At 42.2% G+C, this 23,251-nt stretch overlaps 1 protein-coding gene across 1 annotated transcript in view; it reads right to left on the bottom strand.

Annotated features, from left to right (window-relative positions):
• Positions 1 to 23,251, bottom strand: part of LOC139690993 (zinc finger protein 608-like) — a 133,580-nt gene that overhangs the window by 109,928 nt on the left and 401 nt on the right. The window lies entirely within an intron of this gene.

Consider the following 23,251-nt stretch of genomic DNA (forward strand, 5'->3'; position numbering starts at 1 on the left):
CTCATGACCGACTCTTAGGCGATTTCGTTCGCACGAACAGATGAAGGGGATCGATAAAAAGGAGTGACATGGGGATCAAAAAAATTTAGTGGAAAGGAGCAATGGGCTGTTGCGGGGTAGGAATGGCGTGATCTCTCTTTCTTCGCCCGTATCCCGCCCCTCCTCTCTTCCATCATTTCTTTTTTACCCTTGTCCTTCGAGGGGGGATACATTTAATGTAAGACTTACACTCGCCTATTCCTGGGTTCATCAGGTTTCGTGCGAGACCGCGCCGGCAAGATAGATTCGTTTTCTTTCAACGCGATACCAACACACACAAACGTAACCAAACCCGAGTTTTCTATCGATGAATTGAGGTCACCTGACAGATAGATCTCAAGAAAATAAATGGATAGGTTGCCTGTCCGACGAGAAATTGAAATAACTTAGCAAATAAAACATTTAGATCTCGCTGCCGCCGTCCCCCCAGGTTAAAAAAAACTAATTCCGAGCGCTCGCCCCGAAGGTTCGAAACGCTGACGTAATAAAATAATGGGGCTGGTCGTTATATGGAAATCTTGCGTGAGAATATAAGACTCCCTTCAGAGTGTTGGGTGCCTTTTAACGTCATCTGAACATGTATTCCACGAGAACCAAACTGTACTTCTCAATTAGTCATTGTCTACTATAAAATAATACTTTTTTATCTTAAACAAGCATAACATGATCCTTTGTGTATTAATTTCATCAGATATACCAAACAACCTGTAATTGATGTTTAACCATTTCCTAGTCATAATACCAATAACTGCAAAAGAGATATCGAACAAAATATACTATTACAATAAAAACGGATTAGAAATGATACTGGTTTAGGAAATACCTTTACACGAAGGATTCTACTTCTAAAATGTTTGCCTCCAAGAAAACCAATCATTCGTACATTAAAAAAAACTACACCAACCATCAACACGCTATCGGGAAATGAAAGTGATCAAATAAAGTCTGAAGTTGCGTGAGCTGCCAAGGGCGCTAATTCCTATTCTACCAGTAACTGCAGTCATTATCGTGATGTTCCCTCCGCTCTGGCTTCACTCGTCCTTAAATAAACAGGAGTTTCTCATCCCTGAGTATATATAGTAGCACGGCTTCAACTCTGATGCCATTATCATAATTCCAATGCCAACTATGCTTGTGAAAACACTCGCGAATAATACATCGAAGATGAAGGTAGCACAGCCGTTAACGCGATCACTCGGCCACGCATAATAAAGAATTTTCGAGGAGGTGAATTCTAAACGTATAAAACGACGACAGGTAACATGATCGAAGGGGTGACGCGATCAAATTGAGAGACGCAAACAATATTAATTGAAGTTTCTTTCAATAGTATTCACCTCCACCCTCCTGTTATACTATATGACCCAACGACGCCGTCGTAAACCCATGGTTTTCGCAAACCACAACGCTTCTCCCTTCATCGCCCAACAAAATCAACCACCTCCATCGCACGGTCGAACACATTTCCCTCCGACCTATTGCTTTGCCTCAGGAAAGAATAAAAATAAAAGAACCCTTCACGATCGAGCCTTTTAACTCGAGCATCAAAAACCCCCCACGTACGTTCTTATTCAACAGCAGTGCCCTTTTACATCTCCTCGCTACACTCTTTCTCTCTCTCCTATACACCTCGGCTCTTCCTTCTCTCCCTTCCCGTTTATTGCAATTTTTTTCAAAATAATCACCATAGCCCGACCGCGCAGTAAGATAGAAAAAAAAGACTGAAGAAGAGTAATAGAAGGGAAGGAGGTGGGATAGAGTATGAGTGAAAGAAAGAGAACGATTTTCCGGGTCACCGAGCCATCCTGCCCGAACCCAATAGTCCGTGGAGGTTACTCCTGCCATTTTCTTGCCCCTCCCTCCCACTAGTGGAATACACTCATTCCCCGCACCGCAGTCGTCTTCTCTCGAAAGGCTTACCTCCGACGCCAACTCAACGCTCCCTTCCCCGCTTGGAAAGCATGGAGAAGGGGGCGGGCGAAGAGAGGAAAAGCGGGAGGTAGGGAGGAGTAAAAAAAGAGAACCGGTTGCCTGTAATCTGCCTTCCCCACTCCTTGTACACAGAGTCCTCCCCCGCCCCCCATACTCTTGAGAGGCCAAAGGGACGTAAGGCGGAGGGGGGGAAGGAGAGCGAAGGGAAGGTACATTGAAGAGAGAATAATGTGAAGGGGGGAGGGGCGAGGACAAAAGTACACAGCAGCGGCGGCAGCATTGGAGTGGAGTTAAAAGGGCAGGCAGGGTATATATGCAGGTGGAGGGATGAGACGGAGGAAGGGCATAGGAGAGAGGTGCGGGGAGGCGTGAGGAGACTGGAAAGAGAGGGTTTGGGGGAGGAAGGGAAGGAAGATGAAGATCGCTGAATCAAATGGTGATTAAAACGGCTTCCACTTTCATTCACTTTACATTCCCAGGCGCGGAGATGAATGAAGGTGGGTGAGCGAAACCGCAATGAATTCTCAAGAGTGATTGATATTCATTCTTTTATTAAAAGTGATATCCTTTTCGGCCGTGCTCACTGAAATTCATTCCGCCGCGAAAGATTTGAGGAAAAACTTAATAATGCAAGCATCAGAGAAACGGATCTATTTAATTCGCTACTCGTGAAGGAGAGTATAAATGAGAAAACGTCATTTGGTGGGGGATATAAAAAAAGGACAGCGCATCTCCGGAATTGAAATGAACGGCTAGAGGCTACTACGGTGATGGCTAGAAATACCTTCCGTAAATCCTGGATATTTTTGGAACAAAAATAAACGAAATCAAAATTAACAAAGAGCATTGTCTAAAAAAACACCCCATACATGCAAATAGTGTGGAGCAACATGATAGTCACTCAATTTGGCCGAGACAAGCTTAGAAACATCCACTGCCCACTGAATGCATAAATAGTTACCTCTTTAATTATGAATAGAAACACGTCAAAATATAACCCCATTCGCATCCGTTTTCTCAACTTTCAAAATAGATGTATTTATTCTTGGCATTGCAAAGTAAAAGCGTAATTAGGTACGCAGCCCCCACTATATTCCAAATGGTGATAACTGTGGAAGCCAATACATTTCTAAATGGTAAATAAAAGTTACAATTCAGCAATGGGGCACACATAGCTTAAAGAAATCAAATCATGTGCTTCCGATCGTAACACCATTTCCAAAGCAGTAATTTTAAATCACAATGGGGTTTCCTTCCTACGTGATAATCGATTCGCCCTGCTAGCATATCCGAGCATTATCAATTCCAGTCACTTCATTGAAAAAATCATAATTAAATCCCAACTAGTAGTTTACAAAATCGACGTAGCCACAGAAAAAAATCGTCGTTCTTGAGCAGAAGACAGACGACGCAAAGAAAATAGCACCAACTAAAAATTCTACTCTAAGTGTTTTCCTCCAACTCACCGACTTCCTCAAATAACTCATTCAACAAACCGCACTCCACTGCCATTGCTTCTTTCCCAATAGAACTGACGCATGGCGCATCCTTGTCCCGTCGGCAACATTTAAATGGAACAATTCCAAAGTGATTGTGACAGATTGTTGTTTATAATCAAGTGAGCCTTTGAAATTTAAACCCCTGCCTCTTTCTACCATACCCCCCCTCCCCTCGCATTTCCAACCATTACGGTCGTTTTACGAGTCACCTCCTGCGTCGACAGTAGTTTAGTAGATCTATATTCAGGCCCGAGACCTCCTGTGGTGAAATCGCTCCCTGCCATTGCTCCCACCACGACGCTCTTACCCATACCCCTCCTCCTCTCTCACCCCATCCATCGTACACACTCGGGGTCTCTTCCGAAATCAACAGCTGCTGCATCCCCACAGCGTCACGGGTGCAGGAGTGGAAGTGGATGAGGGGGGGTCGGGGAAAACGAGAGAAGAAATGAGGAGGGCTAAAGAGGACGACAGGAATGGCAGGAGTGGAGTGAAGACGTGGAAGCATTCCGACTGTTAATATACATTAATTATAAACCGATCTCGCATTTGATCTAGACAGCGGGAGAAAGGCGAAGACACGACGAAGGTGAGCGGGATAGGGAAAGGGAGGAGGTGGTTATAAGCCGATAATGCTTCCAAGGGTAACATCGCTCCTGACATGGTGTGGTGAGTCAAGATTTCGATTTAACACTTCCGCGTGAAATCAATTACGTGCATTTTGATAAAAAAACGAGTTTATAGCCGGCTGCGAGGACGGTTCATCAACCGCGAAGACGCGAGATCCCAGTCGCTAATTGTTAGGATGAAAGAGGGAGGTAAAAGGTGCGAAGTTGAAACGGGAATGCGAATGAAGGGGAGCACACGTGAGCGTGTGCCCCGAATAGTTAGGACGGGCGAGAGTCGATAATTACAATCAGCACGGTGAATAAAAACGTACAGATCTTCCGAAGCGATAATAATCCCGTCGAACTTGGGCTAACCCAAAGAAAATTAACGGCATTCCTCCTGAAACTTTTACGAGTCTCCACGCCGCGAATTGCAAGAGATTATCTACCCAACGATATTCGACCACTTAGACTGTCCACCTACTCGCGTTCCACATTCGACTTTTTGGCAAGTTTCGATTTCGAAGCAATTGCACAAATTTCCCTTTTTGAAAGCGCAAGAGTGTGCATCAAGAAGAAAATAACTGTCACTGTGACAAAAAGTTTTAACTCGCAGGCCAAACTGACTCCAAAAGGTTGGGCGTAATCGTAAAAACGAATAGTTCGAGACAACCGCAACAGTGTTTTAAGCAGTTAAAGCTAGAGCACCGACGGTCACGGAAAGCTTGCCTGATTGATTCCCCGAGATAAGCACTCGGCTGCAGGCAAGGGTACGTCGAGAAATGGTAACACAATGGAAATACAGGTAAATGGACGAGACCAACCGAACACGCTAGTGACGGACTGGGAGGTCTCGAATGATCCACGACGTACCGCGTCGTCCTTCGTGAAATGAACAATATATTCGTCAACTATTTTTACCGAAAAAAGGGACAATATTATTCGCTCCGATTAGTGAAGAGCCCCAATCGTTTCACTGTTTCGTTACTAAACGACCGCATCCGAATGTGGGCACAGAATTAATTTCTGGAAAAATGAAAATGTCGTGCAAACAGTATCGTCTATTGAATCTTTAGAATTCCATGTAAACCTTAGTCGTTCGCCAGGTGCGGTGAAACTGCACAGTCACCTTGAACGCATTGCCTAGCCACTATTCAAGGTTCGGCCCACGTCATACCGCCAATACAAACACGACTGCCTGTCCAAAAAGGCCTCTTTCACGACAGATCCTAGTTCATTAACATTTCAATGCTTTCTCTAACCAGCCAAATAAAGTAAATGCGTGATTATCATATTCCGAAGGCTCTTCTCCACCATGGCGTTCTGGGAAATATCCAAAACACTGCCACAAAAACGAAACTAAAATCTCAGTTTCCGGCTCCCACATACTTTCCGCCAGGTCGAATTAAAAAAAATCTCAACTCGGTTCGTTGTATAAAAAAGGCAAGGGATAAAAGTCAACGAATCTAGCACTGTCGAGAGAGAGGGAGGGGACACCACACGGTGGAAGGAGAGAATGCGCGCAGGTGTGAGGAGATCAATCGACGGAAGGTTTAGCGACGGATGGTCGGGAAGACGAAGGAACTTAAGTGATTTGTTGCTGCCTCTCATTTTGTCTCGCCGTATCTCTTTCATGGCCAATTTGCGCCGCAACGTAGATAATCGACTCCTCGCATCGAGATGAGGCGATGACGAATATGATGAACGAGCCCGCCCCCCTCCTACTTGCCCGTATCCTTCACTCCCTCCCTCCCATCTGCGAACTACAAGGGAGAACGTGCGGATTGAGGCACGGAAAATGAATCTTGGTACTGGAACATCGAGATGAGGTTTACCACGACAGGAGACCACTTGTCCTGCACCTCCTCCATCCATACAACGGCGAGGTAAAGGGAAAATCTGCAAAGAATTGGGGAAAACTCCGGTGGAGAAGTTAGGCAGAAGGGGAAAAAACGAGTCCGCGGCAATGTTTCGCGCTGAAGGAGCGGGGAGAGGGGGACGATGAAAGCTCGTTCACGGTGAGCACGGGCGAAAGTAAGAAAATCATTAGTGGAACGGGGCATCTGTTATGAGCACTTGGAGAGGGGAGGCCGCGGAAGAGAGCGGGCGAGATGAAGAAAGAGTGAGCGACAGAGAGGGAGAGAGGATAAAAGATGTGCTAGAGATTTCGGATGAGAGGCAGAGGGAGGTTGCTGGGAGGCGGGGGGTTATTCCTGGAGCGGGAAACCGGCGGAGTGGAATGCAATGACGCCCGTGGAAGGAGAGTTAAAAAGAGGAAGAAGGAGAAAGGGAAGTGGGATGGGAGAGCGAGAAGGAGGAGGAGGCCAGTCATTCGGGAGAAGAGGAAAGAACGCCAACTTCACACACAGGCACACAAACAAGAGAGACTACGAGTGAGAAAAAAAGTCTCGGGCTATTTATCAAGTTCTAGCACAGAACTCCCCGACTATAAAGCAGAGCCCAGCTGCTTTTCTAATTACAACAAATATCCTCAAGTGTGGAAGGGCTGTTTTAAAAAAAGTATTCCACGAAACGCCGCGGAAAGATACACTTTAACAGTTTCTGAAACATAACGTGAGCTAAAATCGGAAATGCCAAATGAGTAAATCTGGAGATATATCGCTTAAATTCAGACGGAATCAGCGATAGTGGACTCGAATGCTTATCGCACGAAACGTTTGGCAGACCACGCTAGCCAACATATATAGTATTATGCCAGTATGAATAATTCACTATTTGAATCAAATAATTTTTTTAAATTGTACATACAAACGATTATTGCGGTGTAAACAACATCATTGTCATTATTCCGAAATGATGGTTTCACCCCCCCCCCCCACACACACACCAAGCATAATGACGTGATCGAAGTGAAGATAAAGGCGCATGGCTAAGGGTTTGATTGAGAAAAAATACGACCTTCGAGTGATGCGCACTGGAAAACTGGTACTGCCAAACTGGAAGGAGTGGTGCAAGTCCACAGTTGACAAGAGCGAAGGTCAGGGGACGAAATAGAAACAACATGGCGACAAATATTCCCGAAATATAGTACACCCAATCAGTCGGCACATTTTTTTTATAAATTTTATTGGGATCTTCTAGGCTGTGAACACCAATTCAGACATTCATTAAATCCCCGCCCAATTTTTCGGAACCGAAATGGAAGAAACGAAGATTGTAAAAACGTACCAAGTAGGAGAAAGCTTTAGGTTTTCACAAAACATATCATTATATAAAACATCGCTTTTAGGTAAGGAAATATTCTCGTGTGAAAGATCATACTCGGTAGAATCTTAGTATTAAGGCCTTTAGTTAGGTTCATTGTCTTTTTCTGACCATGTTTCGGTCCATTTTATAATATATTAGTAAGTTTCATTACATTCTGAAATCATTGTTTTTCTTCTATCAGTGAAGGCCTTCTCGTCACTGCAACAAAATGTTTCCGATTTCTGGCTATTCTCCGGAGTTTCACGTACATCTTGCTCTCCATTACTCTATGTTGTACAAATGCTGCGGATTCGGCCTTCCTTCTTACCTAGCAAATTCTATTCCATAATATTTATGATAAAGTTATTGTCTAAGCACGTATTCATGAAGTGCAACGCTTCCTTCCTCGATAGCTTAATAAGATTCCTATTTACATCTATTCCCTTTTAAAACTTCATTTGTTCATCTATTCCCATTTAAAACTTTGAGGCTTTTAACATTCTTCTCCGCGCAAATTTCTGTCTTTAAAAATTTCTATCTTTCCCACAAATATCAAACGATTCAACTGTCACTTTCACGAGCTTTCTAATGGCTGGAGCACAATGACGGTTCATCTACATCTACATCTACATAATACCCCGCAAGCCGCCGCAAGGGCGTGTGGCGGGGGGTGTTAGGTCACCAACCGTAAAAACGAAAAATACCACATGCAAAAAACAACACGGAAAATTACACCCCAGCAGCGCACACACTCATGCAAAACTCCCTCCAACCAATACTCATGCAAACACATACACCGCAAAACAACAAAAAACTGCACCCCAGGATACAGCACGAAAGCCATCCTAAAACACGCAAGCCAGGACACAACAAGCAAGAATGTGAAACATCACTACCACATGAAAATGCACCACAAAACACTCAACCCCCCAAAGAGACAGTAAAAGGAAGGGAATTCGACCCAACGTTGCAGGTAGCAGGAATTTCCCCCCGCCGGGAGGGAAGAGGGACTGAAAGGGAAACTTAAAAACAGATTAACAGAACACGAATGATGTCATGCGGAAAGAATGGGTTATTATAAAAAAACACATAAGGTTAGTGGAGGAGCATGCATTTAAGTAGAACTAATTATTTTTTAGACACTGAGGGTGGCAAGTGGAATTTTTACTATCTATAATCCTACAGTTGCTATCTCGTATTGTCCGTGGGAAGAAGGAGTCCTTGAGTCGGCTAGTCCTGGCATCTATTTCCCGAATTTTATATGCATGATCCAAGCGACCAATGTATGTAGGAGTACGAATAATCTGCGTGTTTTCACAAAGTACTGCGAGTGTTCAAAATGAAATGCGTTACTTGAACGACAATCCTCTTCCTTTGGAAAGGCACATTTTTATTTTTTCCTAATATCATCCTTTTATTTATCTCCGTGAAAGACTTGGCTTCTCTAACCATACTCCCTAAATAATACAATTATTTCACTTCTAAATTTCTTTGTTTTATTTTCATCTATAAAATACCCCGCAAGCCGCCGCAAGGGTGCGTGGCAGCAGTGCTAGGTCACCATCCGTAAAAAGGAACAAAACCACATGCAAGTCAACACATATAGTACATGCAAAACTATACCCACGGTGGCGCATACATTTGTCAAAGAAGGCATGCAATTACATACACTATCATCTATCAAATAATTGCACCTTAGGATGCAGTAAGAAATTTAGTATATGCATGGGCTAGCCTGTAGAATGAAAGGATTTTTGCAATAAAGTATAGGCCACTGTGCATGTATGAGTCGGTGTTGCATGTAGTTGTGTTCCTTTTTACGGGTGGTGACCGAACACCCCCCGCCACACGCCCTTGCGGCGTATCATGTAGATGCAGATAGCTGTAGAAAATTTTATCTAACAACGTGCAATCTAGAATTTGAAAAGTAGGAAGGCAAAATGCCACTACCGCATGGGCATGTGGTAGTGGCGTTACAATTATAAGTATGGTGTATTTTTGCTATTGTTTATCATTCTGTTGTTATGACATATTTATTTCAAATTTCTTCAACGAAGTAGATAAAACATGCAATATTTTCATTTCTTAATCAGTTTCGCCTAATGTTACAACATCATAATCATAATATCTAATCATGTGTTATCATTACTCCATTTATTATTTTTCCACTTGTTTTTTCCTTCAGTGCCCTTATCCTGGTTGAAGAGAATGGCGACATGAGGCCTTACTCCTTTCCTTCTCGCCGCCTTTTCTTTCTACTCCATTAATGCTCACAACTTCATTTTCATATAACACAAAGGTCAAACTCCTATTTCTTAAATTATGGCATTTTTTTCACGGATTCAAACAGAACCTTCAAATCAACTTTTGGAAAGGCCTGAATTTATGAAGATCACTTGATCTGTTCATTTTCAAGAATCTTTCCATAAAATCATGAAAATGTATTTTTTCCCCTAGTCCTATGTCACTTCTCAACTGAGCCTCTCAAATACCCCCCATAAAATGTTTTTATTTACTCTGATTTTCAATTAAGGGCGCAACATAATGGTGCCATTATACCATAGATATTGTTATCTAGTACATCCTCCTGCAGTCTCCTGATTTGGATATAATTGACCTTGCTATAAAATCCTCTGGTAGCTTACCTTCGTCATAACACTTTTTAACGACATTTAAGAGCTGCTTTTTGCCGCCTTCTCAGAAGTCATGAATAGTTCTGCCGGTAGACCACTTAAACCTACAGCTATGTCCATCTTAAGACTTGGCGCGAACATATTTAAATTTCTCTTCAGACTCAGGTGGACCTATCTTCTTCATATTTCCCCATTCCTTGTACGTTTTCAAAAAACCCCATTCTTAATCGTACTCACTGTAAATCTACTCCATGTATTCTTTCCATCTTTCAACGACGCTTGAATTGCCTATCAGTACATTTTTCTATGCATGTTCAACTATGCACGACTACATTCTTGGTTCAAGTAGCAAGATTTAATTTTGAAGTAAGATTTCTCCTACCTTTCTCTACTTGCATATCTTGGATATTTTCCGCAACATCTTCAATAGATTTTTTCTTTATTTTCTCAGCAGGGTTTTTTGATTTTGTTCCCGACTTTTTTATAAGCTTTGAAGACTTCCTTTTTCTTTGTTTGTTTCTTTCATCAGTCAATTCCAGATTTCCTATCTTTTTTTTTCCTTGCTACCGCATTCCTTCGCTCATCTCTTTCTTCTGAAGGACTAACGATTCCTTTTCTAACATTATCTCAACGAAAATGTTGCAAAAATCTTTTTTTCTAATATAATAACACCAAATTGGAAATTCTATAAATTCATGAAATTATAAAACGTACTTTCTGCGAATACACGTACGAATTTTCGGGAAAATTTAACGCCAAAAACAAGTTTCCTGAGTTGAGAATTTTTTAAATTGAATTACCCTTGGGAGATTAATGTCGATCAAACTGTGGTCGCACCTTACGGTTGTTTGATCCTAAGATTTTTTAAAATTTCCCGTCTGTTTTCACAGATACGGTGAAAAATGAGCTTTAAATATCTATAGAATCAGGTACGCGGCAAATCGAGGTGGTGAATTTCTTCTGGTGTTTTCCCTAAACAGCCCTCTTGAAATCCGCATCGTTATCTTAAACCTTTTAAGAATGAATTTTTATGCTATAGCCTATCTTCCCGGAATACGGGGTTATTCTATTACAGCATATGTTCATAAACCAGTTTCCACGATTGTCTGTTATGACCTTTACGCATGACTTATTCATATCGCTTTAGTACCTTTTCAATGCGTTCTCTGAAACAGGTCAATAAGAATGTAATAGTAACGTGGACAAAATTGCTAGCGCCATAATAAATTTTATCAGTTATTTCATGTTGTGCGAAGTCTTCCCGAAATATTAATTTTGACGCCAATGATACACCTTTGATAAAATAATTTCCTCTCAAATTATACGCATCTTTGGAAGAGAACAAAATTAAATTAACATCACAAGCAGGCGTGTCGGAAGTTCTTGGATACCTAGAAGTAGAGCGACAGAAAACAACCATGTGTTTCATTAATGATGGGACTACAAGTTCTCCGACCGGAAAAGCCGAACTCCTGAGTCTGACAAAAAAAATGAGGAAGGGGGAATTAAGCCGGCAGGTAGGCGGTAAATTTTCCTAGCAAGAAAAATCATTTCCTTCCAGACGAAGACACAACCGAGAGGTGGGAATGGATGGACAACCGAGAGAACTGCAGTGGAGGGAGAGTGCGTGTTGGGACGAGGAAGTTACCGGGAAAGGCTAGGGGGATAAAATCTCCGTCCTTTTCGAAGAAAAAGGATCCCCGAGTGCCATAGTCGAACGACCCTCGGTCGAAACCACACTAAGCCACACACACCCGACAGAGCAACTCTCTCCCCCGGTCTCTCCTCTAACCAACCTTCTTCCACCGTCCCACTTGTGACCTCTTCAATGAGGAGGAAGAGCGGAAGGAGTGGACGAAGCGAGGGGTGGGCCTATTGTTCCTTTGAAAGCTCGCGCGCACACATCTGTCCGGGCCGCTGGGGACGGGTGCTGGAGCGAGGGCAAGGCAGTGCCGAAGTGAGATGGGGGAAGGGAAAGCGAGAGGATTACTTCATGACACAGGAGATACACTTCGACCCCAAGACCGGCTAGGGCGGGCGCGCGACGGGTAAAGTTTGGAGAGAGAGCATTGGGGGGAGGGAAGTGAGTCCGATGGATTACCAGTCAAACAGAGGGCGTCGCTTTCCTTGGTGGCCAAGTGAATGGAGGGCTCCATTATGCCCCGGGAACCGATTTGTTGCGAGAGATTTATTGACCAGAAAGTGCGTGCTGAGAAAAACACGTGGGTATAAGCGACATCAATACGAAATGCAATGACAAAGGCAACCAAGGGACCGCATTTCTGGATGGACCGGATTTCAGGACGGTAAATTAAAAGAACTACCTCGCTTGCCGCCCTGGCGAGGGCTGCAATTGTAGAAACACACGAATCTCATGCCTGCACATTCATGCAGGTAAGGATATTAGCATTAAATATAGACATGGAAATATACAGGGAAATATACATTCCCTGTATAAAGGGAATAAAGAGACATAATAAGATAAAACGAGTACTCAAAATGAATATCACTGCTATGTGCCCCATTTGTATTAAGACCACTGTTAAAACCTTGGCTCGCATGAATAGGGTCCTATTAAAAGTTATATCATGCTCGGCATGTAAGTCTGCCGGTGGCCTCAGATATTCCCGTGAATTACATAATTTCTTTTGTCCCTGAACTCCCGGTGTGTGCGTGTATAAATAAATAAATAAATAAATAAATAAATATATATATATATATATATATATATATATATATATATATATATATATATATACCATCGAAATGGAACGCTCTTCGACGACGCAGAAAAATACAAAAACACGACGAATCTGATGACGACGGTCGTGCCATCGAAACGTCAAAACTACAGATGCGAGTGTCCTTTCTTTGAGTTTCTATGTTTTAAAAATCTCCATCGTCTGTGTTTATATATAAGTGTATGTATATATATAATTATATATATATGTATATATATATATGTATATATATACATGTATATATATACATGTGTATATATCTACATGTATTTTCATACATGTATACATGTGTATACACACACACTTCGAAATGGAACGCTCTTCGGCGACGCACAAATATATAAAAACACAGATGTAGATTTTTTAAACATATAAACACAAAGAAAGGACACTCACATATTTGAGTGTCATTTCTTTGTGTTTGTATGTTTAAAATATCTACATCTGTGTTTTTTAAGCATATATCATTATTATTATTATTAGGTTATCTACCGGTTAAGGTAGGTTTTTGAATGGACACAACTACCAAAAAAATATTTTATGACTCCTAACAAAACACAATCCAGCAACCTACTCTACATCAATTCCTCCTCCATCTCTGTTTACTTCCTTCCTCCCTTCATGCCGTCCAACATTCCTATCCTGCCCTTTCCTAGTTTGCCTAACATTCTCCCCAATATTACTGTCTTCAACATCCCACTTCCGATCAATACACCCTTCATCCATTTTTCCTGTCTCCTAAGGATTTCTCCCAACAAACCCATCTCCTCGCCTACCATACCTATTACTTCCTCATTCCTCCTTCCCCTTTCGGTCCATTTTACCTTCTCCATTAGCGCTAGCCTGGTGTGGATTAACATCCTTTCATACTCCCTAGCTCGGTAGATTTTGATCTTGACTGTGGCTTGGAATCAAAAAGTAAGCCAAGCACGTAGAAATTGAGGGCTAACTTAATGTTAAAGCATTACACACTAAAAAAAGGTTCGAGACGCTCGATAGAAGGTAACGATTCTGTACGTGCTCAGAACGAATCTAAATCTTGACAGAAATGTAATTCAGCATTAAGCCTTGGAAAAAATGTTTCCAAACTCAGTACCTTTTCAGAAATAGGTTTATTTACTAACGGACCTTTAACATGCACCCATAGATGAGAAATCACAATAAATGTAAGATTTTTATAGAGTTATAATACATACAAACTTACATAGTGTAAATCATCTTGAATATTTGCACATGGAAAAGTAGTTTAAATTACACTGGAATATTTTCCGTATTGGGTTAAAAGTCAAATGTATTTCATTTTACGTCGGCAGTCACACCGAGCAGTGCATAGTCATCAGATTACTTCTACCCTTCTTTCGTGCCAAGCTGAAATAGCAAATTTTACTTTGGATATGCTCTAATAATTTGCGAGGTCGTGAATCTAACACTTCCACGTAACTAACCTCGCATTTATTAACGGTCTCCCGAAACGCTGCTCTCGTGTAACTTTCTTTGTAGGAAAAACCAATACGAAATAACACCAGCGTCAGCGGTAAGATGAACACTAGAGAGCATATTCGGATGGGCAGAAACTGCCCTCCGTAACTAAGACGTCATCGTAGCCTGTATTCAAGACCTTCCCTCATCACCTCCGCAAACAGGAAAAAAATGAAAATAGAACTCACGGCATCTATTCATCATCATCCCCCATCATTATTCCTTCCTCGGAGGTGCAAAACGATTCCAATCACGGCGTCGGCACCATGAACTTTCACCTGAGCTATTACCGAGCGGGTATAGCTCAGAGAGCAAAGCTTCGCTGGCATACGACTAAAATGACAAACCCGTCCCAGCTGGTGGCGGCTAGAGGGGGGGAAGGCGGGGGAGTATGGATGGATGTGGAGGGGTGGGGGCGAAAACCTGTCCCTGTCGCACCGCTCATTAAAGAATGGAGGAGGAATGCTTATTCAAAACGTCAGCTGTGTTCATTCCACCCATCAACTTCGTCCCCCTCACCAGACGCCCTTTGCACCGACCACACTTCTTTTGTGTTCATCGCCATGTCCGCCTTTTTGCCTCTCTCCCTCTCCCCTCCTTCCTTTACCGCTCCCACCAGTGGAAGCCAGTCGAAGCGTCCCACCACTTTCGTCCGGGACGCGGTCACGTGACATATAGCGTGTTAACAACCGACACCCTTCTCCAGCCTTCCCTCCTAACCCCACCTCCACCCTTCTATCCCCCCTTATATCGCCCCTCCCGCCATCCCAAAAAAACTTCTACTGCCCTCACCCTCCACTCCCGCGTGAAAACCCTTCAAACCGTCTCCTGCTAGAGCACAGTTCCCTCTGGTCGCCGCCGAATCGAAATCCCCGCCGCCGCCATAATTCCCTTCCTCACTCTACGCGCGCGCTAGTTCACAACCCACAATACAATCCCGCCTCCCCTGGCAAGGTAGCTAGTTGCCCACATGACTAATCAAACGGGGCAACGGAAAGGAAGCGCAAGAGTTGAGAGGAAAATTAATGAGCGGCGAGCATTCCCAGCATCTAAACGCCGCAACTTGCAATTTAGGACCAATTAAGCCGGCAACAGCAACCACAGTAAGAGCCAATAATATCGCACTGACAAGAGTTGAGCATGGCCATTACGATTTTAAACGATTTGTGGATTTCAACATTTTGTTGAGGTTTTTGCAGTAATCAGTGTGTGCAGGTTGTATACCAATCGCGACAACGAATTATGCGCTATCAGCTAGCTGCATCTGCTAGTATTTATAATCTGCAAAAAAATCGTAAGTCGCCGCAAGGTCGTGTGGCGGGGATTCATTTCAATCTATAAATCACAATACTCAACATTTTAAGCTATTCGAAACAGCATGAAACTTCCGCAATATTTACTTTATATGTCTAACAAATAATTTTTGACCAAGTAACCTCGAATAAACTCCTCTTCAAACTGAAATTATGTCCGCGTGCGCCGAACCGGGCAGGCTAGTAACAGGTTTTTATGATAACTGTCAGCACTTCCACTAATGGCTACCACTTCTATAGCTCAACTCTCGTGAACTAATCAAGCTTTCTTTTCCGAAAAAGAGGGGAAAGGAAGGAAGCGATACGAGTGTATATAATCTAAAAGCCGCGTCCCACAAGCGTGGGTTCTTGAAACCCTATTCTACGCAAACCGCAAGAAATATTGCAAGTTGAATGATACAGTACCACATTTGCTTTCATTCCTTTTTTGGGCCGAGATGATCGCAACCCATCCCATCTCTATCGGATGAACAGCGTTCGCTTAAGTAGTAAATTGTAATAATTTCACTTTGACCTCACACCATCACAGCACAAAAACCGAACAAATCTGCCTTTCAAGTGCGATGTAAATTTTAACCCAAGCCAAACGGGCACAATGACAGACATGTACAAAACCTCGACGAAATAGAGGACGGAAAACGATCTGAGGAAACGTTTACGGCCAGGCGAAATTAAGCTCTCATGACCTTTCAGAGACATTTCATGAGACACTAATGAGTGGCTACTCGCTAAGCGAACTGACCAGTATGTTAAGTCTTAAGAGAGAGACGAAAAGGAGGAGGGTAAGATGGAAGCCTAAGGGAAAGGAGGCAGGGGGAATTCACCGGACGGAGGGGAAGGGAAACGACGCGTGAGATTCGGCTGGTAGGGGAAGCAAGGGGAGAGTGAGGGAGATAAGCGATGAAATGAGAGGAAAGAGGGACAGGAAAAGAGGATTGATTGGCAAGTCAAATGAAAATTCAATTCAGAACATAGTGCATAATTATCCCAGGCCTAAATGGACACTCAAACAAAAACGCGAAGGGTGACGAAACTTCCTGAGGCATACGAAATGAAAGGAGATGTACGGTCGTATATAGCCGCTAACGACTTCCCGAAACGAAACATCAATTCAATTCATTAACGATTTTTTACCGCGAAGAACGCAAACAGCGTTTAATGCCGCGGAAACAGGTATATTACACTCATTATACGCCTGTGTGTGCCACGCATGTATATAAACTGTTCACACTACGACACAGGTACATCTTCAAGGGAACATATTTTGTAACGAAGGCGGCACATTTACGAAAAAACACACTCATAACACGAAATTCTGGCAAATTAATGACAATCAATAAGTGGCACAGGAATAATTTAAAAACCTCTTCCCAGAGTGCGTGAGTGAATCTCACAGATTATAATGTTTGCGCGGGGAGTACTACATACTTATCCAATTGGATACCAAAATTAAACAAAACCTTTAGTTTTTAGAATAACTACGATTGAACGAAGTGAACTAAGGGACCAGAATAACTTACCATTGCCATTAAATTACCATTGCTTCTAACCCTCTTACGCCTAGAGAAGTAAGTATATCTCATTTAGATACATCTGCATCTACTTAATACCCCGCAAGCCACCGCAAGGGCGTGTGGCGGGGGGTATTAGGAAAACACCCGTAATTAAGAAAGAAAAAACCGCATGGAAAAGCCAAAAATTTATACTATCCGCCAACAAAACATGGCATACACTCATGCATGAACACATACACCTCACACACATACATGATACAGTAGTGCACGTACCAGTAGTTATCATGATCCACATCATTTGAATTATTTTACACAAATATTGTGACAACATAAAAAAACTGATTTTTTTCCGTCTGGTGCTGAATCACCCCCTGCTAAATCCTAGCGGTATTATTGCAGAGTACCACGTAGAACAACAGATAGAAGCACCTTCCCTCGACCTTTCTCAAAATTTAACAACACAGCCGTTGATTTTATGCTTCACTTACAAGGGCTCCCTCTGCGATACTGTTCGATTGGAAAGAATCCCAGTGTGTGCAACGTAGATGTAAGAACAAACAAAAACAAACGCAGAAACGTCGCCAAGTAAATCCGGCGTAAATCATCCGGGGAACGTGATAATAACCGGGAGGAATAATTTACGACCGACCGCCACGATTACGCGATCGGGTTGGGCAGGGAGGTGAGTTTAATTAATGGTTATAGATCCTACGAAGCAACTTGTGGTCCAAATTTTATGCCATTCAAATAAACCTTCTGCGAATTCGGTAAACAAACAACACACACAAACGTATGTACTTTGAGGGAACAATCACTTCACAAGCCGAAGAGGGCAGACCGCCGAAAATGGATGGAGGCTACTAACTGGATTCTCTTCGTCTTATTTGAAAAGTATTTGAAGCGAGACAATTAAAAAGCTGTTCTCTTGAGGTCGGCACATTCGCCGACTCCCCGCCCCCCCTTCCTGCCATCAAACCCTGGTCCCATCAAAAACACAAACACGCCCTCGTGAATTTCTAAATTCAACCGATACCCTCCCCTAGATCTTGGGCTTCAAACACCCTTTCATCCCCACCCCCTCGCACACCCCTTCAATCCGTCATTCCACATCGCACCCTTTCCTAACTCCAACGGACCCCTCGAACCCCTAACCTCGCGTCGACGTCCATTCTCCCCGCCCCTTCCGGCAACTCACATGAATAACGCGCTCGTAGGGGGATGGGGAGACACGTGGCCCTCTCGCTATACCTCAACCAACCTCCAGCCAACTCCCCTCTCGTCGCCCGCATCCTAATTCCAAATCCTCACCAATACTCAAGCTCCCCATCTGCCTGCTCCCCCTCCCATAACCAGTGAAGTGCAACCAACTCCCCTCGCCGCCGCTCACTCCATCGCTCCAAACCTACTCACTTATTAATGTCACCATTACACCCAACGATCTAGGCGACCGGATCGATTGCCAAAACTTTAACGTTCACTGTTCTTCCAAAGAGAGAGAGATGCTTCCGAAATGTTGAGCAGTTCCTGACAGCCTCGCACGCCTGAGTAATCATTTTTCGGCAGGTTCTTCGGGGCCTCAAGGATTTCTGTAACAGTATAAGTGCCATTTCTATAGAAATCACCTCATAAATCACTCTTGCGGAGGCGTAGATTCACGATTCCATTACGACAAATTCGAAAGAACTAGATTATAGGTTACGGACAGAAAACTCTTCTTTTGATACTGAATGGCTACCCACGGAAAATTAACGGTTACTGCGAATCTGTTTTCCACGACATTGAAATTTTACTTCGCAAAGGGGCAATTAGCGTTTTATTTTACAATCAAAAATATAAGAGTACTTTTTATTATGAAATGGGGTAGTTTAAGTAGAATATCTTATTTCTCCAAGTCCACCCGCAGACCGCATTTATTTTATTCACATAGTACCCTACATACACTACGGTGTTGGACGGGGTGATAACACACCCTACTACTTTCAACCCTAAATACATTTTCACCCTAGCGCCGTCGGACAATGCTATTATAATCCCTTGTTCGTGGGAAAAATTACATCTTAAATCTATCTGCTCTACACAATCTCTCTAAATTTATTTATACGATCTCTCCTGCCGTATTACGATAAGGCTAACGATACCTTTTCAACATTGCTAGAGAGACATACTTCCAATTTATATAAGAGACCTAATTTGTAATTTAACTTTCGCTACGTGAGTGATTTCAAATCTAGCAGCTCTGATAATTTTGATACACTACTCAGTTTATCATAACGACATTTTACAAATCGAGCTATTCTACGCTGCACGCGATCTAATTCGGCATACTTAATGAAGATCAATAATACTCGATGAGGATCCCATATCCTAGGAGCATATTCTAAATGAGGCCTAACTAGCGAAAGATAAAATTACTCTAACATTTTATTCCCAACAAGTCCATATTGAGCCAAAAACAAACACTTTGACTTTCGACTTACCTGCATTCATTGGCCAGTTCCCTTAGGCTCATCTCTAAAACTTGGTGCAGCGGAGAAGATGATTAAGCAATATGAAAAAATCTTATGAAGCAGTCCTTGTTGAGTTATTTAAATCGGCCAAGTGAAATTAAAGGCTAATAAGTCATTACAACAGAAAATGTTATAACTGCCCCTAAACAATAATTAAAAAGTGCAGGAAAACCTTGTCATGAAAACTTGTCGGTATGATAATCAATTCCAGGTGGCTAACACGGAATGATTTCTCTATAGAAAACCATCATTGTCACGGTTTTGCGTAATCTAGGGTTGGCCCCCCTGACGCCAACTAGTGCCTCGATGCTACAGTAAGTCATGATTATATTTCGTCAGCCAATTAATTGCAAAAATAGACACCCACCCGCTAACTTCCAGATAGTTGTGTTCTTTTCCTCTTTCCCCTTACACTTTCACCCTCTGGAAAGTCATTTCCTTCTTAATTCTGCCCTCTACGCCTACCTGCCCAATGCCTCAAGCGATGATGTGATCAACGGACAAGATGGCAAAGGGGAGGCAATCCACCTCTTTCGAATTGACATTCCATGGAGGTAGGAGATGAGTGAAGGGGAAACAGATTGTCATGCGATAGCAGCGGCCACAGCCGACGAAAGTATAAAATAAAATGAAGCTGCGCTAACATAAGCGAGGGAAAACTAAGCTACGGAGAACGCGAAAAAAACCACAGCTTGATACGAATGGCAGGAATCATGAGAATCGGAAATGAAGGAGGGGTGGGAGAGGTCACGAACCGAGCAAGACTGCAAGCGGTCAGAACACGCTGTACTATATTCGAAACGCCAACATAAAGACCTTCATTTTCCGCTGCTTCTGTGTGGAAACACTCACAACCTGCACTCGCCAGCGGTGGGACTCAATGCATGCAACTGCCATTTCGTGCTCGTGGCTTAGGCGCGGCAGCTCCTTCCTTTTTCTCTTTCCTACACACACTTCGACCGAGCCATCCTCTTCCCCTCCCCCCGGAGCCTCCAGCACTCCATTTCCCCTTCTCTTCTTACTGCTTGTTCCTTCTCACCCTTCTTCCAAGACGGTTTGTCTGATCCTCCCCGGCATTTTACTCAATAATCCAGGCTAGCACGCTAAAGTGCAGATCTATGGCATTGGGTCCAGAGTCAAAATCACCAAATAAATACTTTCACGGAGATAGAGAGCTGGCGATTCTTCCGAAAAAAGAAAATATAGAATGTCCTTAAAAATTTCCGCAGCAAATGGATACGAGATCTGGGGTGGCGATGCATGACCGATAAATCATCCACTGTAACAACTTAATGTTAGCGGGAAATCAATTTAATACGGAGAATGTTCTTTTCATTTACGTAGTATTTCAAAGTAAAATCATTTCCGTGCTTAACGCCAGCAGTGGAAGGTCCAGAAACAATTATTGGGCGAGGGAGAGCTAAAAACCAAAATGGAGACATTCTCAGACCTCTTGCCCTTGATATACTTTTAAGGCTTTTGCTTACATATAGTAGATGTTATCAATAAATGCGGAATGGTTATCGTATTACGCACCATCTTACGCTTCTATGCGACTATATAACGCCTCTTTTTTCAAAACACCCATCAGTTTTAACAATCAGCAGAACACGTAAAAATATGCGAAGTGCACAATTTAAAATATGCTTTTTTGCTGTAACAAGGTTATCGGCGAAGTTCACGATGTGCGGGTACTACAGTAAAAAAGAGATGCGAACGTGAACAAAAATTACGAGATGAACAAAACCACGGAATGTGTATACTGGAAAAAGTGGTTTTGCACACAGATTGATTAGAACCTTTGAGTCAAAATGTGATGTTACTCTAAACTATCACTTGACCGATGTTGCTGAGGTAGATCCGAATTTGTTCAATCTCTCCGTGACAAGAAAAGTGAACGTTAGGGTCGAAGTGTTTATACTGTATTGCGTGTATGCATATGCACACACATATATAAATATATATATATATGTATATATGTATATATGTATATATATATATATGTATATATGTATATATGTGTATATATGTATAGTGTATATATATATATATATATATATATATATATATATATATATACACACACACCCAAGTAATGTTCAGAGAATCATCACGGTTTCATTAAAAAAATGAAGCAGCGCCATTCTAGCACCACTTGTGTCCGAAACAACGTAAGGGTAGTGCTGACTGCCTGTAATTTATAAAGTGTTCCTCAACTGATACAAACAGGAGTGGGCACTTGCATCTAAGAACCGTAACAAAAGTCATTTCTTTCATGCCGCCCGCTTTCGGAGTGAGAAAATTAAAAACCTCACGTTCAGGTTATTTTATGGGAAAATTACTCACACTATCAGGGGAGACGACTAATAAGTTGAAATTTTCTGGAAGGAAGATTTCCACGTGATGGGGGAAGGGTGAAGAAAATGCTGTGCCGGCATTAACCTACTCTTAACGGAAGATGTGGAAATATCCACTATTAAACGTCTCATCAGACGGATGGCACTTGAAGTGCTCCCCACGTGTCACCCAAGGAGGGACTCACTTGAAAAATTCTGCCAACGCCGGGACTCGAACCTCGACACTGAGAAGCCAGTTAACTAACCATTGCACCATAACGTCTTCCATACTGCCTTGTCTTTCCATAATTTTTCCCCGTCACAGTCCTACAGAACTTCACGGATGAATGCGATATTCCCTTGCTGAGATTCCTAATGATCCACGACCACATATTTTCATAGAACTTAATGCAATTACGTGTAAACGAATTCAACAATATTATTATCGACTAACTATGATCTAAACAATATAACGAACTAGTTCGATTCAAGTATATAATTGTTATACGCTGTTCGAAATTATACTGACTTGGACACTATAAATTCAATATGCAATTAGTTTACGACGATTATTATCTCAAAAAAGTCAGCAATGATTCCACTGGCACTGGATTACTTGCATATTTTACAAGATGAATTAATTACGTCAATAATTCTTTTCAACTTCTAATAAATCAAAGTATATAAGCTATAAAAACCACGCAATCGATTAATAATTGCTTAAAATCTTAAGTCAGCAAAGCATACACCCACCAAACTACGCTGCACATTAACACTACAGCTCAATCGCCCTATACACACACGAGTGAAAATGCTCCTACCAGCAAACAAAATAGACATTGAACTCTTGCCACTAAGCAACAACAATGTATACATGCTGGGGACCGTATCCTCGTCAGTAATTTTACATTATGTGGGGGCAACGAAAATATTTATAAAACAAAAGAAAGGTGCCAACTAGATTTCTTAAAGGAAATTGCAGATTTTCTTCAAACCTCCATGAATGAATACTTCCATTAAAAGAACCAGCATTCTGTAGCTATAAAGGTTAATTAATTACGGGGGCAAAAATCCACGGGCAAATGTTCCTTCCAATAGGTATGGCCAAGGCTAAAAGAGGTTTGCAGTTAAGCACTTTTTGAAGTACTTTCATGAAAATCAAGCCTTCCTCATTGACTTGAAGTTCACTAGTCCTCCCATTACATCCGCAACAACGCGAAGTGAAACAAACATTTTACCAATAGAATACCGTCACGCCATCTAATAGAGGCTTAAAACACCGTGTATAAATTTAAACAATTGTCTCGCACATATGACACATCAAAAGTAGTAAAAATTGAACTTCAAAGTATAGAATAGAAATAACAGTTTAATTTCCACAGACACAAACGAAATTCCAATGAGATATTTAATAGTAAAAGAAACAACTGTAATGCATGACTT

This window comes from Hetaerina americana, unplaced genomic scaffold, assembly GCF_022747635.1.
Source record: "Hetaerina americana unplaced genomic scaffold, ioHetAmer1.1.p SCAF_1, whole genome shotgun sequence".
NCBI lineage: Eukaryota > Metazoa > Arthropoda > Insecta > Odonata > Calopterygidae > Hetaerina > Hetaerina americana.